General features: G+C 46.6%; 1 long non-coding RNA gene across 3 annotated transcripts in view; it reads left to right on the forward strand.

Annotated features, from left to right (window-relative positions):
- LOC122199368 overlaps positions 1-20,011 on the forward strand; it is a 36,302-nt gene that overhangs the window by 13,516 nt on the left and 2,775 nt on the right. Inside the window, exons 3-4 of one of the 3 annotated variants that reach the window (XR_006193491.1) lie at positions 6,368-6,462; positions 10,249-10,707. This is a non-coding gene — a long non-coding RNA (uncharacterized LOC122199368). Of the gene's footprint in view, positions 1-6,367; positions 6,463-10,248; positions 10,708-14,843; positions 14,905-20,011 lie in introns of all 3 variants that reach the window. The other 2 variants (XR_006193490.1, XR_006193489.1) reach the window with 2 other exon arrangements.

A 20,011-nucleotide genomic window follows, 5' to 3' on the forward strand; every position in this document is an offset into this window, starting at 1 on the left:
CTTATCTTATTTCTGATGGTAAGGGGAAAAGCATTAAGTCTTTCACCATTAATGCTGTTAGCTGTGAGTTTTTGGTAGATGTCCTCTATCAAGTTAAGGACACTCTCTACTATTCCTAGTTTGTTGAATATTTTTATTATGAAGGGATATTGGAGTGTTAGATATTGTCAAATACTTTTTCAGCTTCTATTGAGATGATCATTTGTCCTTTATTGATATGGTGATCATTTGTCCTTTATTGATGATCATTTGTCCATGATTTTTGTCCTTTATTGATACGGTGACTTATATTAATGAACTTTCAGATGTTTAAACAACTTTGTATTTTGGGGATAAATTCTACTTGGTTATGAATTATAATCCCTTCCATATGTTGCTGGATTCAGTTTATTAGTATTTTTATCTTTTTAGGATTTTCACATCTACATTCACACTTGATAGTTAGGTACCACTAATTGCCAGCTGATTGGTCTATTGTTTTCTATAATAGAGTGGGGCACATATTGTCCCACAGTGGGAACCAATGAAATCTGGTTCTCTTTGCTGGGGTAGGTGTGTGTGTGTGTGTGTAAGATTTTATTGAGTAATCTCTACACCCAGTGTGGGGCTTGAACTCACAACCCCTAGATCAAGAGTCACATGCTCCACCTACTGAGCCAGCCAGGCTCCCCCTGCAGGGGTAGTTTTTGAGGTAAGTTTTTGAGGTTTGTCCTGACCCCAGGAGGGCTGTTCTTAGCTGACTCTTTCCCCAGTTCTCGCTGGTAAACTTGTTGGCTTACAATTTAGCTTATTGTCCTCATGGAGGTACCAGCCTTTTAATTGCTTACCACCAAAATCTCCATTGTTTTCAAAAGTGCCCTTAGGCTTGAACTTCCCCACACTGTGTTCCAAATAAAGTTCGTTCCCTTGATGAAAGCCTTGGCACTCTCTGTTTTTATGGCCTACTTCTCCTCTAGGGCAAAATCTTACACTACCACTTTAGGGCCAGTGGCGGGGACAGTTGTCCAAGTATTTCAAAGTGATCTGCCTCTGCAGGGCACAGGGTGGGGGTAGTAACCATCTGATCTCCTTGGCTTCCTTCTGGCCGTATGGAACCTCTGTCTGTGAGTGATGAGGGCCCCAGTGTTCTAGGCCTATCACGCCTGGGTAGAGCCTCCGACCTACACATGGGGCTTGGTGAAGGAGGAGAGACTCCAGCCTCTTGGCAGCACTTCCCTGGAATTTAACCTCTGCCACACAGAGTTTGGAGGTATGGAAAATGCTGGTAGCCTGCCCTGCACGGGGAGATAACAGTCTGTGACTGGGAGCTGGAGAGAAAGGAAGCCCTGTCTTCATGGCCACTGCTGCCATGCAGAGTTTCTATCCAGCTGAGATGGGAGAGTGGTCAAGAGGGGGAGGGGTGTTGTGGCTTAAGTGTCACAGACTCTCCCTGTTTAAACTGAGATCTAATACACTTTTGTTGAATAAATATTTGTTTGCTTGATGCCCTTAGGACAATTTACAGGGACTGAAAGATTGGTTTTTAAGAAATAGTTTTCACCAGTTATGGCTGTTTCACTGGAGAGGGCATCCGCAGAGCTCCTCACACTACCATTCCAGAAATGATCCTCTCTCTTCTTCCCTCTTGAGCAAAGCTTCTCAAAAGTGTTTCAGTATTTCACGTTCAATTCCTGTCTCCTTCCTCCTGCCCCTTGCCAAACCCGTTTTTTGTTTTGTTTTTTTGTTTTTGTTTTTAATGTTTATTTTTGAGAGAGAGAGAGAGAGAGAAAGAGAGAGAGAGAGACAGAGCATGAGCAGGGGAGGGGCAGAGAGAGAGGGAGACACAGAATCCGAAGCAGGCTCCAGGCTCTGAGCTATCAGCACAGAGCCTGACGTGGAGCTCCAACCACAGACCGAGAGATCATGACCTGAGCCAAAGTCGGATGCTCAACTGACTGAGCCACCCAGGTGCCCCCATGTTGCTAAGTTCTATAGGCACAATCTCATTTTTATCTTACCTGAACTGGCAGCCTTATTTGACACTGTTGATCTCACCTTCGTCCTTCAAATGTTTTCATCACTTCGCTCTCAGAAACCTATACTTTTCCTGGTTCCTTGTTTTCCTCCTACCACATTTATTGCTCCTTCTCAGTCTCCTTTGCTAGTGCCTCCGAACCAGTTCTTAGACTTCTTGTCCTTTTCATCTACACTCATTTCCTTGGTGATCTCCTCCAGTCTCACAGTTTTCAATAATTCTCCATATGCTGATGGCTTTCAAATGTATATCTCCAGGCAAGGCCTCTCTTCCAAACTGCACACTTGTATAACATGCTGCCTGCTTGACATTTCCACATGGTCACATAATGGGCTTCTCCAACTGAATGTACAAAACAGCTTCTGATCTTCTCTTCCAAACCTGTTCCTTCCAGTCTTCCTCATCATTCCAGCTGTTCAAAGGCCAAAAACCATGGTATTGTCATTGACTCTTTCTCACTCTGTGTCCAAGCTATCAGCCAATCCTGCTAGGTCTACCTTCCAAATTCAAAATATGACCTCCTACAGCTTCCACTGCTGTTCCAAGTCATTATCATGTTTTGCCTAGATTATTTCAAGAACTGCTTAAGTGGTCTTCCTGCTTCCATTCAGTTACCTCTCTGACCTCATCTCTTATTGCTGCCTCCAACCTCCAGTCACACTGGCTTCCTTGCTGTTTCTTGAATACACAAGGCCTGTGGATGAGCGTCTTGGATTGGCAACACTCTGCATGTTACCACACATCAATGCTAGGAGGGAGACCCATTCTTGAGGACACAAAAGTTTGCATTCGGAACCCTCTCACTTCTAGATTCTGCCATATGTGTCTCTTCCTCTGGTTCATTCTAATTTGTATCCTTTCATTATAGTAAAACTGTAATCATAAGTCCTGAATTCTGTGGGTCATTCCAACAAATTATTGAACCTGATGGTGGTCATGAGAGCTCCCTAATTTGTAGCCAGCTGATCGGAAGTAAAGGTGGCCCTAGGGGTCCCTGAACTTGCAGCTGGTACCTGGAGTCTTGGGTACACTTGGAAGCCTGGAGGACTGTGCCCTTACCCTCAACTCTGGCTCCTCGTGGTAGCACTAGAAGAAGTTGGGCAGGCATATCTAGTATCTCAGCTTGAGAAAGATGGTGGTGTCCTTCAGGCAATGATGGTTTAGAATCGTTGAGTTTCCACATGTTGCATTAGATTCTGGATGGCATCTAGAACCTCTAGGTAAACATCATAACATATATTTTTTTGTATCTTACCTTTGCAAATTACTTTCATATTTGAGCTTCAAAACAGGTAATATCACCCTCCTTTTACACGTGAAGAAACTGAAGTGAAGGGGAAGACACTTGTCCGAAGTCACTAGACTCAAACACGGCCTTCTACTTCAGTGCAGAACTCCTTATACCAGAGCCCACAAGCTACAGGAGTCAGTTACAACACATATGCAGGAGAGGGCAGGGAATCTTTATGATCAGTTCTCCATTAGCACCTTTTAGGAAACTGAAGGCACCTGGGTCCCTCCAGACTTAGGATTCTCTCCCACCTGATTTTCTCCTTTGGGGGCAGTGAGATTTGGAGGAAGATATCTAGAAACTTGGGTCTTCTCCAGTTAGAGAACTACATATTTCCTTAGAGCTCATTTATGGTCTCCTCATAGTAATTGCCTTTCCCAAGGGAGAAAATTTGTTACTCTCAGCAAGACCAAAATTGGGTATGTAAGAAATCTTTTAGTTCAGAGACTCAAGAGAACCTGTCCCAGAGTTGGTATCCAAGTATCCCACTCTTAAGTGCATTGGAAGATGATGCATCATACCTACAAACCAAATGGAAAATGGCAAACATATGACCGGCTGGTTTCAAGAAGAGAAAATATAATTGGTTCTTAATAAAATATTCCCAATCTCACTCACAATATGCAAAATACAAATTAAAACTACAAGAAGATGTCATTTTTACCTATCAGATTGGCAGAGAAAATAATTTGGAAAACACATTGTGTTGTGAGATTTGGGGAAACCTCAACTGGCATCCTCATATGTTGCTGGTGAGTTTCAAAATTTGTATAACCTCTGTGAAGGGTGACTGGCAATATTTCACAAATACATATTTGCACTGGACTCATCAGCAAGTTCACTCTTAGGAATTTATTCTAAAGATGTATCTACACACAGTGTAAAGATGTCTGCTGTGGATTGCAAAGCATTGTCACAATGTCTGACAAGCCTTTCCATTAAAAGATGAGTCTATTTCCCCAGACTCCTTAAATCTGGAATGGTCCTGTGGCTTGCTACAATAAAATGTAGCAGAAGTGATGCTGTTCCAGAGCCTAACCTCAAGCGCTTTGTAACTTCCACTCTCATGCTCCTGGAATTCTGCCCTTGGACCAGTTGGTGGCTAGAGGCTGGAGAAACACCAAAGAGGCTATTAGCAAAGACTGGAGGAGTGGAGGACAAACAGTTGCTGGAGGCTGGGAATGCAGTGAGAAAATGGTTATCAGAGGCCGGAGACAGGACAACTTTGGTTGTGTAGTGATGCAGTAACTGGCAAATGGTTGCCTGTGAAAACGTGAAAGATGGAAAAGATACCTAATAGACTTTCAGAAATAGGATTAAGGAGATTTCCAGACAGAATGTTGAAAGTGCCATTTGGCTGCTTCTAACCATATGACAATGGGCAGGAAGAGAGAGATGAGCAAAAGCAAGAACTATGGCACTTAGAAGAAGAATCTCAAGGGTATCTCAAAGCCCAAGGATTAGCTGGTTTGGAAAACATAACTTTCCCCCAGTTCTCCCAGCTGGTAAAAATTTCTCAAAGCTAAGAGTCTGAGGCCAGGATGCCTGGGTGGCTCAGTCTGTTAAGAGTCTGACTTTGGCTCAGGTCATGGTCTCATGGTCCGTGGGTTTGGGCCTTGCATCCGGCTCTGTGCTGACAGCTCAGAGCCTGGAGCCTGCTTCAGATTCTGTGTCTCCCTTTCTCTCTGCCCCTCCCCCCCCCCCCCCCCACAGTCTGTCTCTCTGTCTCTCCCAAAAATGAATAAACCTTAAAAAATTTTTTAAAAAAAAATTTTTTTTTTTTTTAACGTTCATTTATTTTTGAGACAGAGAGAGACAGAGCATGAACGGGGGAGGGTCAGAGAGAGAGGGAGACACAGAATCTGAAACAGGCTCCAGGCTCCGAGCAGTCAGCCCAGAGCCCGACGCGGGGCTCGAACTCACGGACCGTGAGATCGTGACCTGAGCCGAAGTCGGGCGCTCAACCGACTGAGCCACCCAGGCGTCCCTAAAAAATTTTTTTTAAATAAAAAAATAGTAAGAGAGTCTGAGGCCAAAAATCAAAAAAAGAGTATGGCTGTAAACCCTTGTTAAGACCCTGAATGATTTAAGGTAATGTCTAAAGGGCTCTCTCGACTAGGGCTTCTGAGAATCTTCAGGATATTTTCCCACAGCAGCCTCAAACTATTGCCCAAAAGACCGTATATATAACAACACAAAGTTCCCCTACTTTGAGGGCATTATGTTAATTGGATCACTTGAATACCAGAGGGGAAGAAACAAATGCTGAAATGAGTCAGGGGTCTACCACATCAGTGAAGCTTCGAGGAGGCCGGGTGTCTGAAGGATGCCAAGATGTCCACACCAAGTTTGGGGACAAGTGACTTGCCTTTGCTACCACTCAGAGCTGCCCTACTGGTAGGCCTCTTCGGACTTTGGAGACAACATATACCACACTTAGGATTACTGCTTCAATCTGTGTATAGAGGAACAAGTTTTGAGGGGGGCCCAGAGCAAGGGCAGATTCCCTGCAGCAGGTTCTGGCTGCAGTTTCACTGGCCTTACTGCTTAGGCCGTAAGACTAGTCGATTCCAGGAGGCTGGTGTCATTTGTTGTGGACGCCTGTGCCAATAGTCCTTTGCAGGCTCCATTAGGAAGGCTGCAGGATAGACCTTGAGGGTCCTGTTGCATGTCCGTCCTTTTAAACATTCCCAGAAGCAGATCTTAACCAATGCTGGATGGAGAGTTAGTAGCTAAATAGCCCAACTTCTTGCTCCTACATGGTATAACTCTGAGATGTGTCTTGTGCCATCTCCCAGAGTTCCCTAATGGGATAAAATGCCAGGTACCCGCAACCCAGCCTTTATCGGCTTCCTTCCTTTCACTCCCACGCTTCTGTTGTCCTACTGGTAATCCTCTTCCCCAAATAAACTCCTCGCTCTCTAATCTTTGTCTCAGTGTCTACCTCTGGAAGGACCCACCTAACCTACTGACAATTAGAAGAAAGGGAGAGGGTCTTACTTACTTACTTACTTACTTACTTACTCACAACAGAGCTTTTGTTTTTGTTTTTTTTTTCCCAGAAAAGAAAGTCGCTATGATGCAGTACCCTGGTTTACTGACAGTTCAATGAGCTTTCTGCTGTATTGCTAGTCTGTTCACACTCTCTCCATCACAGGTAAAAGTTTGCCAGAAATCACCTGAAGCCACAGGGGTGATATAGGCTGCTGTTGTCACAGAGCTTAGGGTCTGGTGGATACTAAGAGCTTTCATTCACTGATGCTTTCTAGTAGACACTACACTAAGCATTTTATATGCATTACCTTATTTAAACCTCACTTTACAGTGAAGTTAGCTTAAGCTCAGAGAAGTTAAGTTACTTGCCCCAAATCATATCACTGGTCAGTGGTGGATCTGAACTTCAAACCTGAGTTTATCTGATACCAGTTTATGCTCTAAACCTGTATTATTTTTCTTATGTTAATCACCTTATGTCAGCTCTACAATTTGATGGAAAGTGTCTCCTTTTTTTAAAAAAGTTTATTCATTTTTGAGAGAGAGCGAGAGCACGTGTACCAGTGGGGGAGGGGCAGAGGGAAAGGGAGAGAGAGAATCCCAAGCAGGCTCTCTGCAGACAGCACAGAGCCCATCTTGGGGCTCAATCCCACAAACTATGAGATTGTGACCTGAGCCAAAATCAAGAGTTGGATGCTTAACCGTCTGAGATACTCAGGTGCCTCAACTGTATCCTTCTTTTAAGGCAGAGTTGGACCCTCTCTCCATCTCTAGTTTTTGTCTCCCCTCCTGCCCTGAGAAGGCAGGGGATACAGTAGAGAAGTTTGGATTAGACACTGGTTGCAGAAAGATTTGGGACTAGAAACAAGGGACAGAAATAGAATGGTGGCAGTCCTACTGCGACTGGGAACCATTAACAAGACCCCACAACTCTTTCAAACATCTCTCTGCTAGATAACTTGGGCTTTTCAAGATGTGGGGGAAAGTTCCATTTCAGCGCCTTATGTAGGCAATGGAAATTCCTTGTGAAATGAATAATGAAAGAAGACAGAACCAACTTTGTATACGTACATATGCTAATAAAGGTTGTTAAAGTTAGCTGTGGGAAGAAACAATTATAAATTAATTTCAAAGACGAGATATTGGTTTGGATGAATCTGGATATTTGCCTTGATCAACAGTATCTCAGTAAAAAGTAGGGTTTTTTGTTTGTTTTTTGTTTTTTGTTTTTGAGCCTAGATTCTTGGTATGAGTCAAGAGGATATGACATTCCATAAGTGTTATAGATGTGAACATAATTTCATTTTTTGGTGGTCATTAATGGCCTATAACCAGGGCACAACCTTCCAGGTAAACATTTAACTTTGGAGCATTAATAGAAGATGATTCATTAACTTCTAAAATCATTCTTCCCTCATATGAACACTGTCTCATTAGGTTTGTAGCTTCTAAATCCATATGCTCAGACATAGGTATAATAAATTCACATATATTATTTTCACTGTGTGACGGTTTACATAAGGCCTTCCTAGTACAAACGGGGTTGTTAATTTTGCATCTCAAATTAGTTTCTGCTAACCCAACAACTAAAGCAAATTCCTTTGTGAAAAAAAGTTTCCAAGCATGACCTGGTAATTGTTTTAATGGATTTTCAATGAAGGGTGAAGTGCCATGCTATGTGCCCTGAAGGCATTCCATAAATATGTTTTGAGTGACTTTGTTAACCCACAAAGAAAAAAACCCCAAATATGTACCATTTAAATCATATTTTTTTTCTCATGGTCTCTGTCTTTACCACTCATATCCATAAACATTGAAAGTGAACAAGGGGCTGCTGCAGTGGCAGAGAATTGATCAATGAAGTACTCTGGGCTGGGAAGCTTTGCTTAGTCTGAGATGGTCAGTGTGTACTTGGGATCTTCCCACTCCCGAATGAGGGAGGAAGCCTAAAGTTGATCAACTAAGAGAAGTAATGTCCCCTGCAGGCTAACAGGATAATATCCCATCTATGTTAGAGAGCCTGATACTGGTATATACAATTTCCTGGTTCCCCCCCTTTTTTTTAAGTTTATTTATTTATTTACTTACTTACAGGAGAGAGAGTGAGTGAGTGAGTAGTACAGGAGTAGAGAGAGAGGGAGAGAGAGAGAATCCCAAGCAGGCTCCGTCCCTGCTGCTGGTGCAGAGCCCAATGCAGGGCTCTATCCCATGAACCACGAGATCATGTCCTGAGCCAAAGTCAGATGCTTAACCAACTGAGCCACCCAGGCAACCCTACAATTTCCTGTTTTCTATGTAAGGAATAGATCTGTTCTGACCTTGACATTGTGGTGGATACTACTGTATTTTCAGTGTTTGTTGGTACACCTGAAATGAGAAAGGTGTATAAAACAGAAATCTTCACCTTCCCTTCTCTCAAAACTTTCATTGAGCCCTCCTGTAAGAGATATATACATATGTTTGTGCTGTACGTGTGTAACTCTTGCTTACTTATTGGAGGATTTAGGTTTTGTTGACTGTTGAGTATCATCTGAGGGCATGATCATTTGAGACCATCCACGTGTCCCTTAGATTGCCAACTGGAATTTAGTAAGAAAACCCCTGAGCAGATTCTAGAGTTAGAATAAAGCTTTAATTTTATGTTCAAAAAAAGTTCAGTATGAACAACAGAACAAAGATGTGCCTATAAAGTGGTTTAGAGTTGCCATATGTCTTTAAGGCATCAGAAACCTCTGGTTTGAAGTGACATTCTTTGTATTTTTCTTAGTTAAATAACCCATTTTCTTAAATCTGCAAAGAGGGTGTACCTCTTTTCCGGTAGGAAAAACTAGAACATTCCATTGCTCCCTTTCTCACTGATGAGGAAGCTCAGGGAATCACTCAAGTACCTTGGCAGCAGTTACTAAGGTATTTACAAGCAATTGGTCTCCCTGCCTCAATTCCCAAGTCTTCTAATTAGAGAACAGCCCTTTTGTCCTGGCTCTGATTTGAAAAAAGTAGAGCTTAGGCTGGGCTTCAAATGTAGGGTTCTTCTCATTCATGAAGCATGGTCTGCCACCTGGTGGTAAGAAATAAAATGCCACTTGCTTTTTTCATCCTATCTCTCTCCCTCCTTCCTTACCTCCCTCCCTTTCTTTAAATGTATTTATTTTGAGAGAGTGAAGAGAGAATCCCAAGCAGGCTCTCATAGTCAGTGCATAACCCAGTGTGGGGCTTGAACTCATGAACCATAAGATCATGACCTGAGCCAAAGTCTGACGCTTAACTGACAGAGCCACCTAGCCGCCTCACCCTTAATTCAATTTTTGCAAACCCATCCTTAAGCCTCTGACTTAAGACTTGCTTGCTTGCCACCTGCCAAAGGCTCTTAACTGGTGATAAAGATACTGACACCTCAAAGAGAATTTTCTAGCAAATATCTGGAATTCAACCATCTTAAATCACCTTTAAAGTGTTTTAGAACAGCTGGGAGAAGCAAAGGTGAGAAGGAGGGGACTTGTAAGTGTTAGGGCTCTCGTATAGAGAAGAAAAAAACAATTCATACACATTCACTGATTCATTGCTGAATAGCAAAAACCTATGCTAACCAGTTTGCAAACAAATGTATATGACAACACCCCTCTTCCTTTAGTGACAAAGAGATGAGTGGATGAACCAAATTAGGTTGGGAAAATTAGGGTAATTCTTGCTGCCATTTGTAAGGCTGAGGAAAGTGCAGAATCATTAGAGTCCATTAGGGGAGTGCTAAGTCTCCAGGAAAGTATCATACCCTGGGCTAATTCAGAACTATGCCCACAATTCCTTGGGGATTTAGTCTATCTTTCCCTCACAGAGAAGATACTCCAGTACCCTTGAGAGCCTGAACTGCCAATAACCATTTCCAATACCACACATACAGTACTACAGTCCTTTCCTCATTCACCAGCCCCTATTTTTCCTTTCTGCCTAGGCTGGTCTCAGAGTATGGTCCCAGGCATCAGCAGGGTCATCACCTGGGAAACTTTTAAAAATGCAGATTCTCACACCCTGCCACAGACTGACTGAATCAGAAACTGGAAGTATTTTAAGATTTCCGAGTAATTTCGATGCAAGTTAAAGTCTGAGAACCACTGGTCTAGTAACCCATTGGGCATGGACCAGCAAGACTTGTGAGAGTGGAAGGGAAGAGAAAGAGCAATGGATCCTACAAGCCAGTGCAGTTAGCCCCACAGTGTTCGAGGAAGCAGAGGAACACCTGCAAAGAGGGATGACAGAGTCATTGCAGAGGCTTTTGGCAACTCTGTGTTGTGGACACTAACCCCCAAATTCACTCTACGTCGGCTTGGCTATGGTACCATGATCTTCACACTAGAAACACAGACTCAGCCTTCAATTCATGCTACTCTAGAGAGGGAGCCGTCCAGGGCAGGTAAGATAAGCCACCGGTACCCACGCTCAGCTCCAACTCTCTCCGCTTTCTTCCCATTGGACCTCCCTGGCAGTGTGGTGTAGTGATAAGCCCCCCCCCCCCCCGCCGCCCCCATGCACACTAGTGTTCAGGATGCCTGGATTTAACAGTAACCCACCAAACCTCTGGTGGCACTCTGGACCCTGCTCCCTCCTCTTTTGAATGGGGAGAATACTACTTACTAAAGGAAATGCTATTTAAATGTACAGTATTGCTGTATATAGAATACTCAGGGCAGGCATTTTTTTTTTTTTCCCATCCTTTCCCACTCTCCTCTCCCCAGCCTCATCCTGTCTGCCTGAGCCTCCCTACCTGGCATTTCTAGCACAAAATGGGCACTTGATTTAAAAAAGAGTGGAAAGAACAACGTTAGCATGCTTCTGCTATTTTCCTCTAGCTGCTGCCCAGAAGTGCCAGCTCAGAGCCAGGGGCGCAGACTTTGTCAGTCTCGTCTGAAAACACACACACACACACACACACACACACACACACACACAAACCACAAAAAACAAAACACCTTTTTTAAGCAGAAAAATAATAAAACTTATTCAGGTATCTGTCTGACCTCCATTCCTCCTCCCCCCCCCTCCCCCCCCCCCCCAACGTGGGCACACAAAGAGCAGAAGCGAGGGTGTGAGTCGAGGAGGCAGGCCCCGGCTGTCCAAAGTCCCGGTCAACCTCGGCCCGGAGTGCGTCTAACTCAGCTGCAGACTCGAAGATGGGGCCTGGGAGGGGCACAGAGCCCTCCCCGCCCCCCACCTCCCCGGGTTGGGTGACTGTCAGGCCGCATCTGCTCCAAATTTATAGCTGCTCCTCCGGCCGCTGCCGTCCTCTCCACGGCCTCTTTACCAAGTGCAGCCCCAGCTGAGACCCCTCCCGCGGGGAGGGAGAGGACACACCCGCGTCGGCCCCGGGCTGGGGGCGGGGAGCAGGTGTGAAGCGGGGGGTCGCAGCCGCGCGCGCGGTCACCCTCCATCGCACCGCGGAGACCCGCCTTCACCCTAACGTGTACACAATGGCGCGGGACCAGGAGCTCATTACCGGGACCCGCAGAGGAGCGGATGATGAAAGAGTTGGGAGCAAGGGAGGGCCGGCCTCCTGACCATTGCTCGCAGACCCCTGGGCCGAAGCGCGCGACAGTGGAGGGACGAGGCCTGCACAGAGGACACCGGTTCGGTAGCGGCCCGGAACCGACCCTTGCTAAACCCCTACGGCCGGTGCCAAGCTGGGCTCCCAGGGCCGGGCGGGAGAGGAGGAGCCGAGGAACAATAGAGGCCTGCAGGCTGGGGAGGGCCGGGACGCGCCCTGGGAGCGCGCTCCCTGTGGGCGTTCCCCCCCCCCGCCCCCCCCCCCGCCTCCGCCGCTCCCCAGCCCCGGGGTCTGCTGATTGCCTATTGTCCGTCTCCCCTCCGCGCCCGCCTGGCGTCCCGGGCCCCGCCGCTACCCTCAGCCTTCAGATCGCGTAATTCATTCTCCCAGCCCGCCTCTTCGGCTCTAAATGAGCAGCTAGCAGCGCAGACACGTGCCGGGGGAAGGGTCGTCCACTGCGGAGGGAGAAGTAGGGGTGGAGGGAGGAGGGGATGAAACCAGAAGAGGCTGCACAGAAAAAGCACTAAGCCCGGGTCCAGCACAGTCCCCCACAGGAGCCAGCGGATAAGGGGACTTTCACTCGCTCCCCGCCCGCACCCCAAATGCTCTGTCTCCCCATACTGACAACGCTCTTCTCTAACCTGAACTGCCTCGGGGAAGATTCCTGTCTTTTATTATTTGTTTTCTGGGCAGTGGATGCCTTTGTCTGGGTTCTGGAACGCAGAGGTAAACGGTGGGAGGTCCAGCCGGATGCTGTGTGTACCTTTAAGGTTGAGAAAGAGTGGGATATGGGAAGGGCGCAGGCAGGGATTTTAAGGAAGGGTGCTAGGTTGTGACAGCTCTTAACTTGCAGTTCCAAGTCTCCCTAATCCCTGTGTCTTCTGTCCCAGGGAACTCTTCCTAGTGTTCATGGCTTTGTTGATGCTCCTCTCTGCCACACCATTTCCTGTTCCCTGGGAGATGGGCACCTCTGAGAAAGAAGCTGAAAAGGGACCAGGAAGAGGTTTGGGATGATGAGGTCTAGTAATAAAGGTTCTCACCACTGATGGTTTGGTTCACAGGCAATTTAGAGTTGAGTGGAACCACAACCTGGTGCCCATGAGCCAAACTGAGGCAACAGACACATTTTGGCCCATAAAGTATTTTTAAAACATTCTACTATGGATAAGAGCATATTATGGATAATAAAAATACCCCAAATTAGAGAGAATAATAGAATAATAGAATAATAGAATAGCCCTGTATATCCATCACCAAGCCTCAGCACTTATCCATTGAAAGGCAACCTCCATCATCTATACCCCCACACTCCCCTCATGATTTGAAAGCAAATCTTGGAAATCATATTTCTTCTGTAAATATTTCAATGTAGTTCTAAAAAGTAAGGACTCATTGCATAATGTAATGACAACACCATTATCAACCTAAAATATATCCTCTATAACCAACGTTCAAACTTCCCCACTTGTCTCAATTATTTTTCTTCATTGGTATTGTCGTTCAAATTAGAATCCAAATGAGTCTGTACTGTGCAATGACTCTTTGAACCTGATGTTCTCCACGTAATCTCTCTTTTTCCCTTGCAATTTATTTGTTGAAAAACTGAGTCATTTGTTCTGTAGAATTTCCCATAGTCTGGATTTTGTGAGAATGTATCCCTATGGTGTCATTTAACATGTTCTTCTGCCCCTATATTTTCTGTAAATTGGTTGCCAGATATAGAAGCCCAATCAATTAATGTCTGGGTTTGTTGTTGTTGTTGTTGTTGTTGTTGTTGTTGTTGTTGCACGAATACTTCATAGGCAATATCGTTTGTCCCAAGAGTAATGGCTGCTTGTCTGTTTTGTTGTTGTGTTGTTATATTAGCATCCAGCAATGATTATTACCCAGACCCATTATTTCATTAAGGATTGCCAAATTGTGACATTCTAATTCTGTGATTCCATCTTCATTTATTAGCTGGAATACTTCTGTAAAGAAAACCTGTCATCAGGGTGCCTGGATGGCTCAGTTGGTTAAGTGTCTGACTTTCAGCTCAGGTCATGATCTCATAGTTCGTGAGTTCGAGCCCCGCATCGGGCTCTGTGCTGACAGCTCAGAGCCTGGAGCCTGCTTCAGATTCTGTGTCTCCCTGTCTCTGTTCCTCCCCAGCTATGCTCTTGTCTCTCTCTCAAAAATTGATGAATAAGCATTAAGGGAAAAAAAAAGCAAAAAGAAAACCTGTCATAGACGATTTGTTTATCCTGAGATACATTCTGAATAGGAAAGGTAGGATAAATGCTTGATTCTCTCTTCACTCTTTCTCAAAATAACAAGTTGATTACTTAGCATCATCTAAAGGTGAGCAGTGATTTAAATATATAAATATAAATGTAATTATATATGTATGTATATAAAATTATGGGGGCACCTCGGTGGCTCAGGCAGTTAAGCCTCCAACTCTGGATTTTGGTTCAGGTCATGATCTCATGGGGTTCCTGAGATCAAGCCCTGTACGACCAGCTTTGGCTCAGTGTGTCGATAGCAGGGAGCTGCTTGGGATTCTCTCTGTCTTCCTCTCTCTCTGTCCCTCCTCTGTTTGCATTCTCTCAAAATAAATAAATAAACCTAAAAATATATCTTTACAAATTCATGGACTTCAATATATTTGATATGTTTCAAACCAAGTATGTTTTAATTGCATGGGTATTTTTAAATTAGGAGATACCATATTAAAAACACTGAGCTCTAGCACCTGGCTGGCTTCATCGGTAGAGCATGGGAGTTTTGATTTTAGGATTGTGAGTTCAAGCCCCATGTTGGGTGTAGAGATTACTTTTAACAATTTTTTTTTAATCTTAAAAAAAATACTGAGCTCTGGCTTTTCCTATAGATCATCTGGCAATCCTGAGCCTCTTTCCAGCATGGCTGGAGTAGTCTGTGGTTGAAGGGCACTGCCCTCTTAGTGGGCACCTATTCTCACCCTGGTCTGCTTAGATCTTTTCTTTTATCTTCCTTGGACCCTACAGGTGTGAGTTTGTAAACCCCATCCAATCCGTGTTTCATCTTATGGACGAGAAAGCCGATGAGGTAATTTACTTACCTAGGCCTGGAAGATAAATCTCCTGGTTGCCTCCCACAAGGGCAGAAGTAGCTGGAGTCAGCCTTCCCTCTAATTTGAGTTGAGTCAGACACCTTGGAATATCTCAACATAATCTTCCTCCCAATTCCCACAACCACCCTTTACAGAGGAAACTTGGGAATATTTGAAACCCCCCCTCTTCTTTCTCCTCCCACACCACGTCAGTCACCTAACTTGTTAATTGGCCTCCCTGCCTCCATTCCTGTCCTCCTCCAAATCCTCTTCCTCGCTGGCAAAGAGGTTTTTCGAGAACATTAGTCTAATCATGTCACTGTCTGGCTTTAAAATCCGTCTGTAACTCCTCCGTTGCGTTTAGGTTAGATCTAAGTCAACTTCCTTTGCATAGCACACAAAGCCCCTCATCACCTGGGTGCTGTCCCGTGGTCAGGACCCTGTGCTCCAACCAGATCAAATTACCCACAGGGCTTTGCACACACAGTGCTGCCTGTATTTTGTCCTCTGTATTTGCTGTTTGCACTACTCCGGCACCACCTAACTCCCACTTAGACTTTTCGTCCCACTTCCAGCTGTGATCCTCTCAGGAAAAACCTTTTTTTTTTTTTTTTTGGCGTGCCCTGTCCTCTTTCCAGGTCCTTTTCTGCACTTCTGTAGCATCCTATACTTTCTTTTAAGAACATCACCTTGCCATGGTGGGTTTTTGTTTTTGTTGCTGCGTTTTCAAGTTGTATTGGATTTTTTTCCATTTGTCTCCCTCCTGGATGGTGTGGGAACTCCCTGAAGCCTAACCAGCCACTGTGTCTGTGTCTCCAGCACCTGAAACCACAGCACACAGCAGGCGGGGCAGCGAGGGTTTGATGAGTAAATGAAATTAGACTAAAGAGTTGAAGGTTTGAGGACTTTTTTGGACAGAAGTTCTCCCTTCCCTTGTAGGAAGGGGACTTGATGTAAATGACAACTCTATAGTACTCCTTCGACAGATGCCCAGTAGAAGCTAGCGCTGCCTGGGGCTGATGGAGCTTCCTGGGAACCGAGCCCGGTGTCTGCTGCCCTGGCTGGGTCACGACCCAGGACCTGCTTGGGCTTGGCCATCCGCGGGCTGGTGTGTGCACGCGAACGTGCGGGAGGATCGGTGTGTGTGCACGCGCCCCGACTGGTGTGTGTGTGTGTGTGTGTGTGTGTGTGTGTGTGTGTGTGTGTGTGCGCGCGCGCGTCCGTCCGTCCGCGCGAGCACCTCGCCCACCCCGCCTCCTCCCGCTGGGAGGATAATTAAAGCGCCAAACGGCGGAGCTGGCCGGCAGTGTTCCCGGGGGCGCATTTCATCGGGGCTGATTAATGAGGCCGGGGAGTTAATGAGGAGAAAGCTAAACGGAGGGAGCTGAGCAGCGGAAGCCATCTCCGAGGCCCCGGAGGGGGCCCTCCGAAGGCATCTCCCGCCCTCTCTTTTCAGGAGAGGCTTAGCGCAAGCCACATGGTGCCCCTGGCTCCATTCACCGCCTCCGGCCGGGGAGAGGAGGGGTCGCTGCCGGCGCACGCTGGCCACAGTGGGGGACTCGCTTCTCCTTCCTCCGCGTGTGCCTAACCTGGCTAAACGGAAAAAGAACCTGCCCTTGCCAACCACAACACAACAAAGGACCCCAGAAGATCGACCGCCCCTTTTCTTTTCACCTTGAGGAACGTTTGGGTAGGAGTCCCAGACCACCTGCAGATTCCATTCCCACCTGGAATTAAAAATCAGCTCTGTCGTTATCAACTGAGTAACCTTAAACAAATTCCTGGTAATCTGAGCCTCAGTCTCTGCATCTGTAAAATTGGGTCATACTCCTTATTACCCCCTTCAAACTGGCTAACCCTGATTGAGAACCTAGTATATGCCAGACCCTAAGCAGGTGGGATGTGTAATCTCTTTTAAAATTTTTTTCTAATGTTTATTTATTACTGAGAGACAGAGAGACACAGAGCGTGAGCAGGGGAGGCGTAGAGAGAGGGGGAGACACAGAATCTGAAGCAGGCTTCAGGCTCTGAGCTGTCAGCACAGAGCCCAATGCGGGACTCGAACTCACGAACTGTGAGATCATGACCTGAGCCGAAATCTTGGTTGCCCAACCAACTGAGCCACCCAGGCGCCCCTGTAATCTCTTTTATTGTCCCCAGCAACTCTAGGAAGTAGGCTGTTGTTATCATCTGTATTCCATAGATAAGGACATTGAGGCAGGGAATGGGACATAACCTACCTGAGGTCACCTAGCTACCTGCTTGGGATGACCCAGCTACGAAGGCCTGTGTAGTAAACCCACAGTGGGACTCTAGAACCTGTGTCCTTAAGCATTAAGCAACGGTGCTAGGTCATGAGGTGGTTACAAGAATCTAATCATATAACACACGAAAAGGACTTTGTGAACTGTAAAATGCTAAGCAAACCTGAGAAGAAGCCACCATTATTAATATGGACAATACTTTCTTTCATTCTTGGGGCGCCCGGGTGGCTCAGTTGCCTTCTACTTGGGCTCAGGTCATGATCTTGCAGTTCACCAGTTTGAGCCCTGGATGGGGCTCTGTGGTGACAGCTCAGAGCCTGGAGCCTGCTTCCCGTTCTGTGTGTGTGTGTCTCTCTCTGCCCCTCCACACACACCCCCTCTCAAAAATAAACAAACATTAAAAATAATTAAAAATAATAAATAGTTGTTCTTTCATTCCCAGTTTTGAACCTGGGGTAGAGAGGAGGCAATGAGGGATGGAGATCCTGAACAGAGAGGACAGGCAGTGTGATGGCCTCTCCATCAGTCTGTGGCCTTGTGTCCTAACCATGCTGATAGAGAAGAACAGAAAATGGCCTCTGCATGAGCCCCCTGTACCTACCCCTCCGGGCACATACTTCTATGGTCAGACTACAGACACCCCAAGTGTCCTCTGTGCCCCCACAAGTGGCATACGAGCAGTAGCCAGTAGCCTCAGTTTTAAAGGCTGGAGTGTGGTACAATGAGGCTGGACTCAGAAAAACCATGTTACAGTATGACTTTGCCATGGACCATCCGTGTGAACCTGAGTGAGTTGCTTGAGGACGCCGAGCCTGCCAGTTGGGAATGATAACGGCCATATACCTATTTCATGGGACTGATGTAAAAGGACAGGCGCGAAGCTTTCCATTTAAAAGCTTTTGTAACTTGATGTGCTCTGTATCTGGAAATGGCTGGAAGGAGAGTCCAGGTCACTTCCCCCTGGGGTGTGCCAGGCGGGTCTAGCAATGGGCAACAGCGCCTGAGCTCCCTGATGAACATACCTCCCTTACCCCAGTAATCTGACTTTGGGATCTGCAACTCCATATTGATTTCTTCCAGTCAAGAGTGGTGTGAGACCAGAAGCCAACCAGCTCCAACAAAGTCTTGGTGAGCTTGAAATGAGCCAGTTTCCTCTGGATGAGTTTCTTCTGCAGAATCACGGAAATGGAGGCTGCCCAGGCCAACGAAAACCAAATCTGTCTGCCCTGTCTTGTCAGACATCTCCACCTTCCCCACCAACTGGACACTGAAGCCCCCAGCCCTCGCTAATGTTCCACACCACCCCCCTCACTGTGGGAGCTGGCCAGCACTGGCAAAAGGGGAGCATCAGTAATTTTCTCCAAAGGAGCTTGTGCCTAGAGAAACCAATATTTAACATCCCCATTTACATTGAAAGCGTGATTCTGATTATGAGATGGTAATGAGGGGATTAGCCAGAGAGAGCCCCCCTGCCTGCCGCCCCCTCCCATTCTTCTCTCCTTCACCCTGCTCCTGGGCTTACTCCTGGAGGAGGAGGTGTGGGGGGAGGGTGCGGGCACTCCCACTGGGAGAGCATCAGAGATGCCAGAGCAGGGCAGGGGTCCTCCAAGACCCCATCTGAGGACCCCTTATTCATGTCTGGAATCAATTAGCCTTAGAAGAGGTGATGGGTGAGATGTGAGACACCTGACTCTGAGGGCCCTTCCTTTCATTCTTTTCCCTAGACTCTGCTGAGACCCTCTACTCTCTGGTTCTGTTCCATATTTCAGATGGGGGAACTTCTTAGGTCACGCTTTCCCTCTGAGGTAGAGGAGTGAAGTACAAAAGTCTGTTGGGAGAACTTTTGCTTGGCTCCTGGCTTCTCTGACTTCATCCCAAACCCAGCCTCCTCCCCTAAATCCCCTGCCTCTCTGGACCTGCATCCTTGTTGTCCTTGTCCCAGACCCTGCCTTTTAACCAGGCAGCAGTTTATCTCTGGCTCTTCTTGTGGGGTGAGGGGTGGGGGAAGGAGAGAACCCAAGGGGGTCACCCATCCTGAGGCCCCGTTTGTTGGTGGACAATTGCGCTCAGACAGGATAATTCAGTGTGTGATTGTGGTCACGCCCCCCCTTTTGTGCCCCTTTCAGAGCCAATCTCCCAGGCCCAGATGGGTTAATCCATAATGCAGACGAGCAAGTAATTGGCTGTCAGCCCAGCCCCCTGCACCCCCTCCCCTATTAGTGCCACTGCCCTAATGAAGCCCAGCTTGGAGAGCCCCCTTCTCAATGAGGCGCCAGCCCCAACCCAGCCAGGCACACATGTGTCTCCGCTCCTCTGCCTGAAGCCTGGCTCCCTTTAGGGACCCCCAGCCCAGCCTCCCCGGGGTGACCCAGCTGCCAGGGCTGCAGCGGCCCCGGGGGGAGGCTGTGATGGATGGGAGGGAGTTAGTTAATAGAGCCCAAAACACATGGGCCCTGTCCCCACACCGACCCTCCCCCCTCACACACACACTTTTACAGCTTCCTCTGACAGCAGCCCTAGCCTTTTGAAATAGTCCCATAGAATATTTCCTCACTCCCCTCTCCAACCTAAGCGGTGCCAAAATAGGGCCCAAAAGGGGGCCATGAAGCTGCTTCTTTGGACACTGGCCCAAGTCATTGCTGTTCACACTATCCCCAACCTCTGCCAATCTAGGTCTTCTTGTGGGTTTTGGGCAGAGATGGCTCATGGCAATGTTAAAAAGGGGAACTTGGCCCTCAGTCTCCAGTGTCTCAACTGTTATTGAAATCATAACGAGAGATTTCTTTTCCTTTGATTCTTGGATTCCATCTCTGTTCCTTGATCCCATTTCTCTTCCGAA

The sequence above is a fragment of the Panthera leo genome, chromosome D1 (assembly GCF_018350215.1).
Source record: "Panthera leo isolate Ple1 chromosome D1, P.leo_Ple1_pat1.1, whole genome shotgun sequence".
In the NCBI taxonomy this organism is placed as follows: Eukaryota; Metazoa; Chordata; class Mammalia; order Carnivora; family Felidae; genus Panthera; species Panthera leo.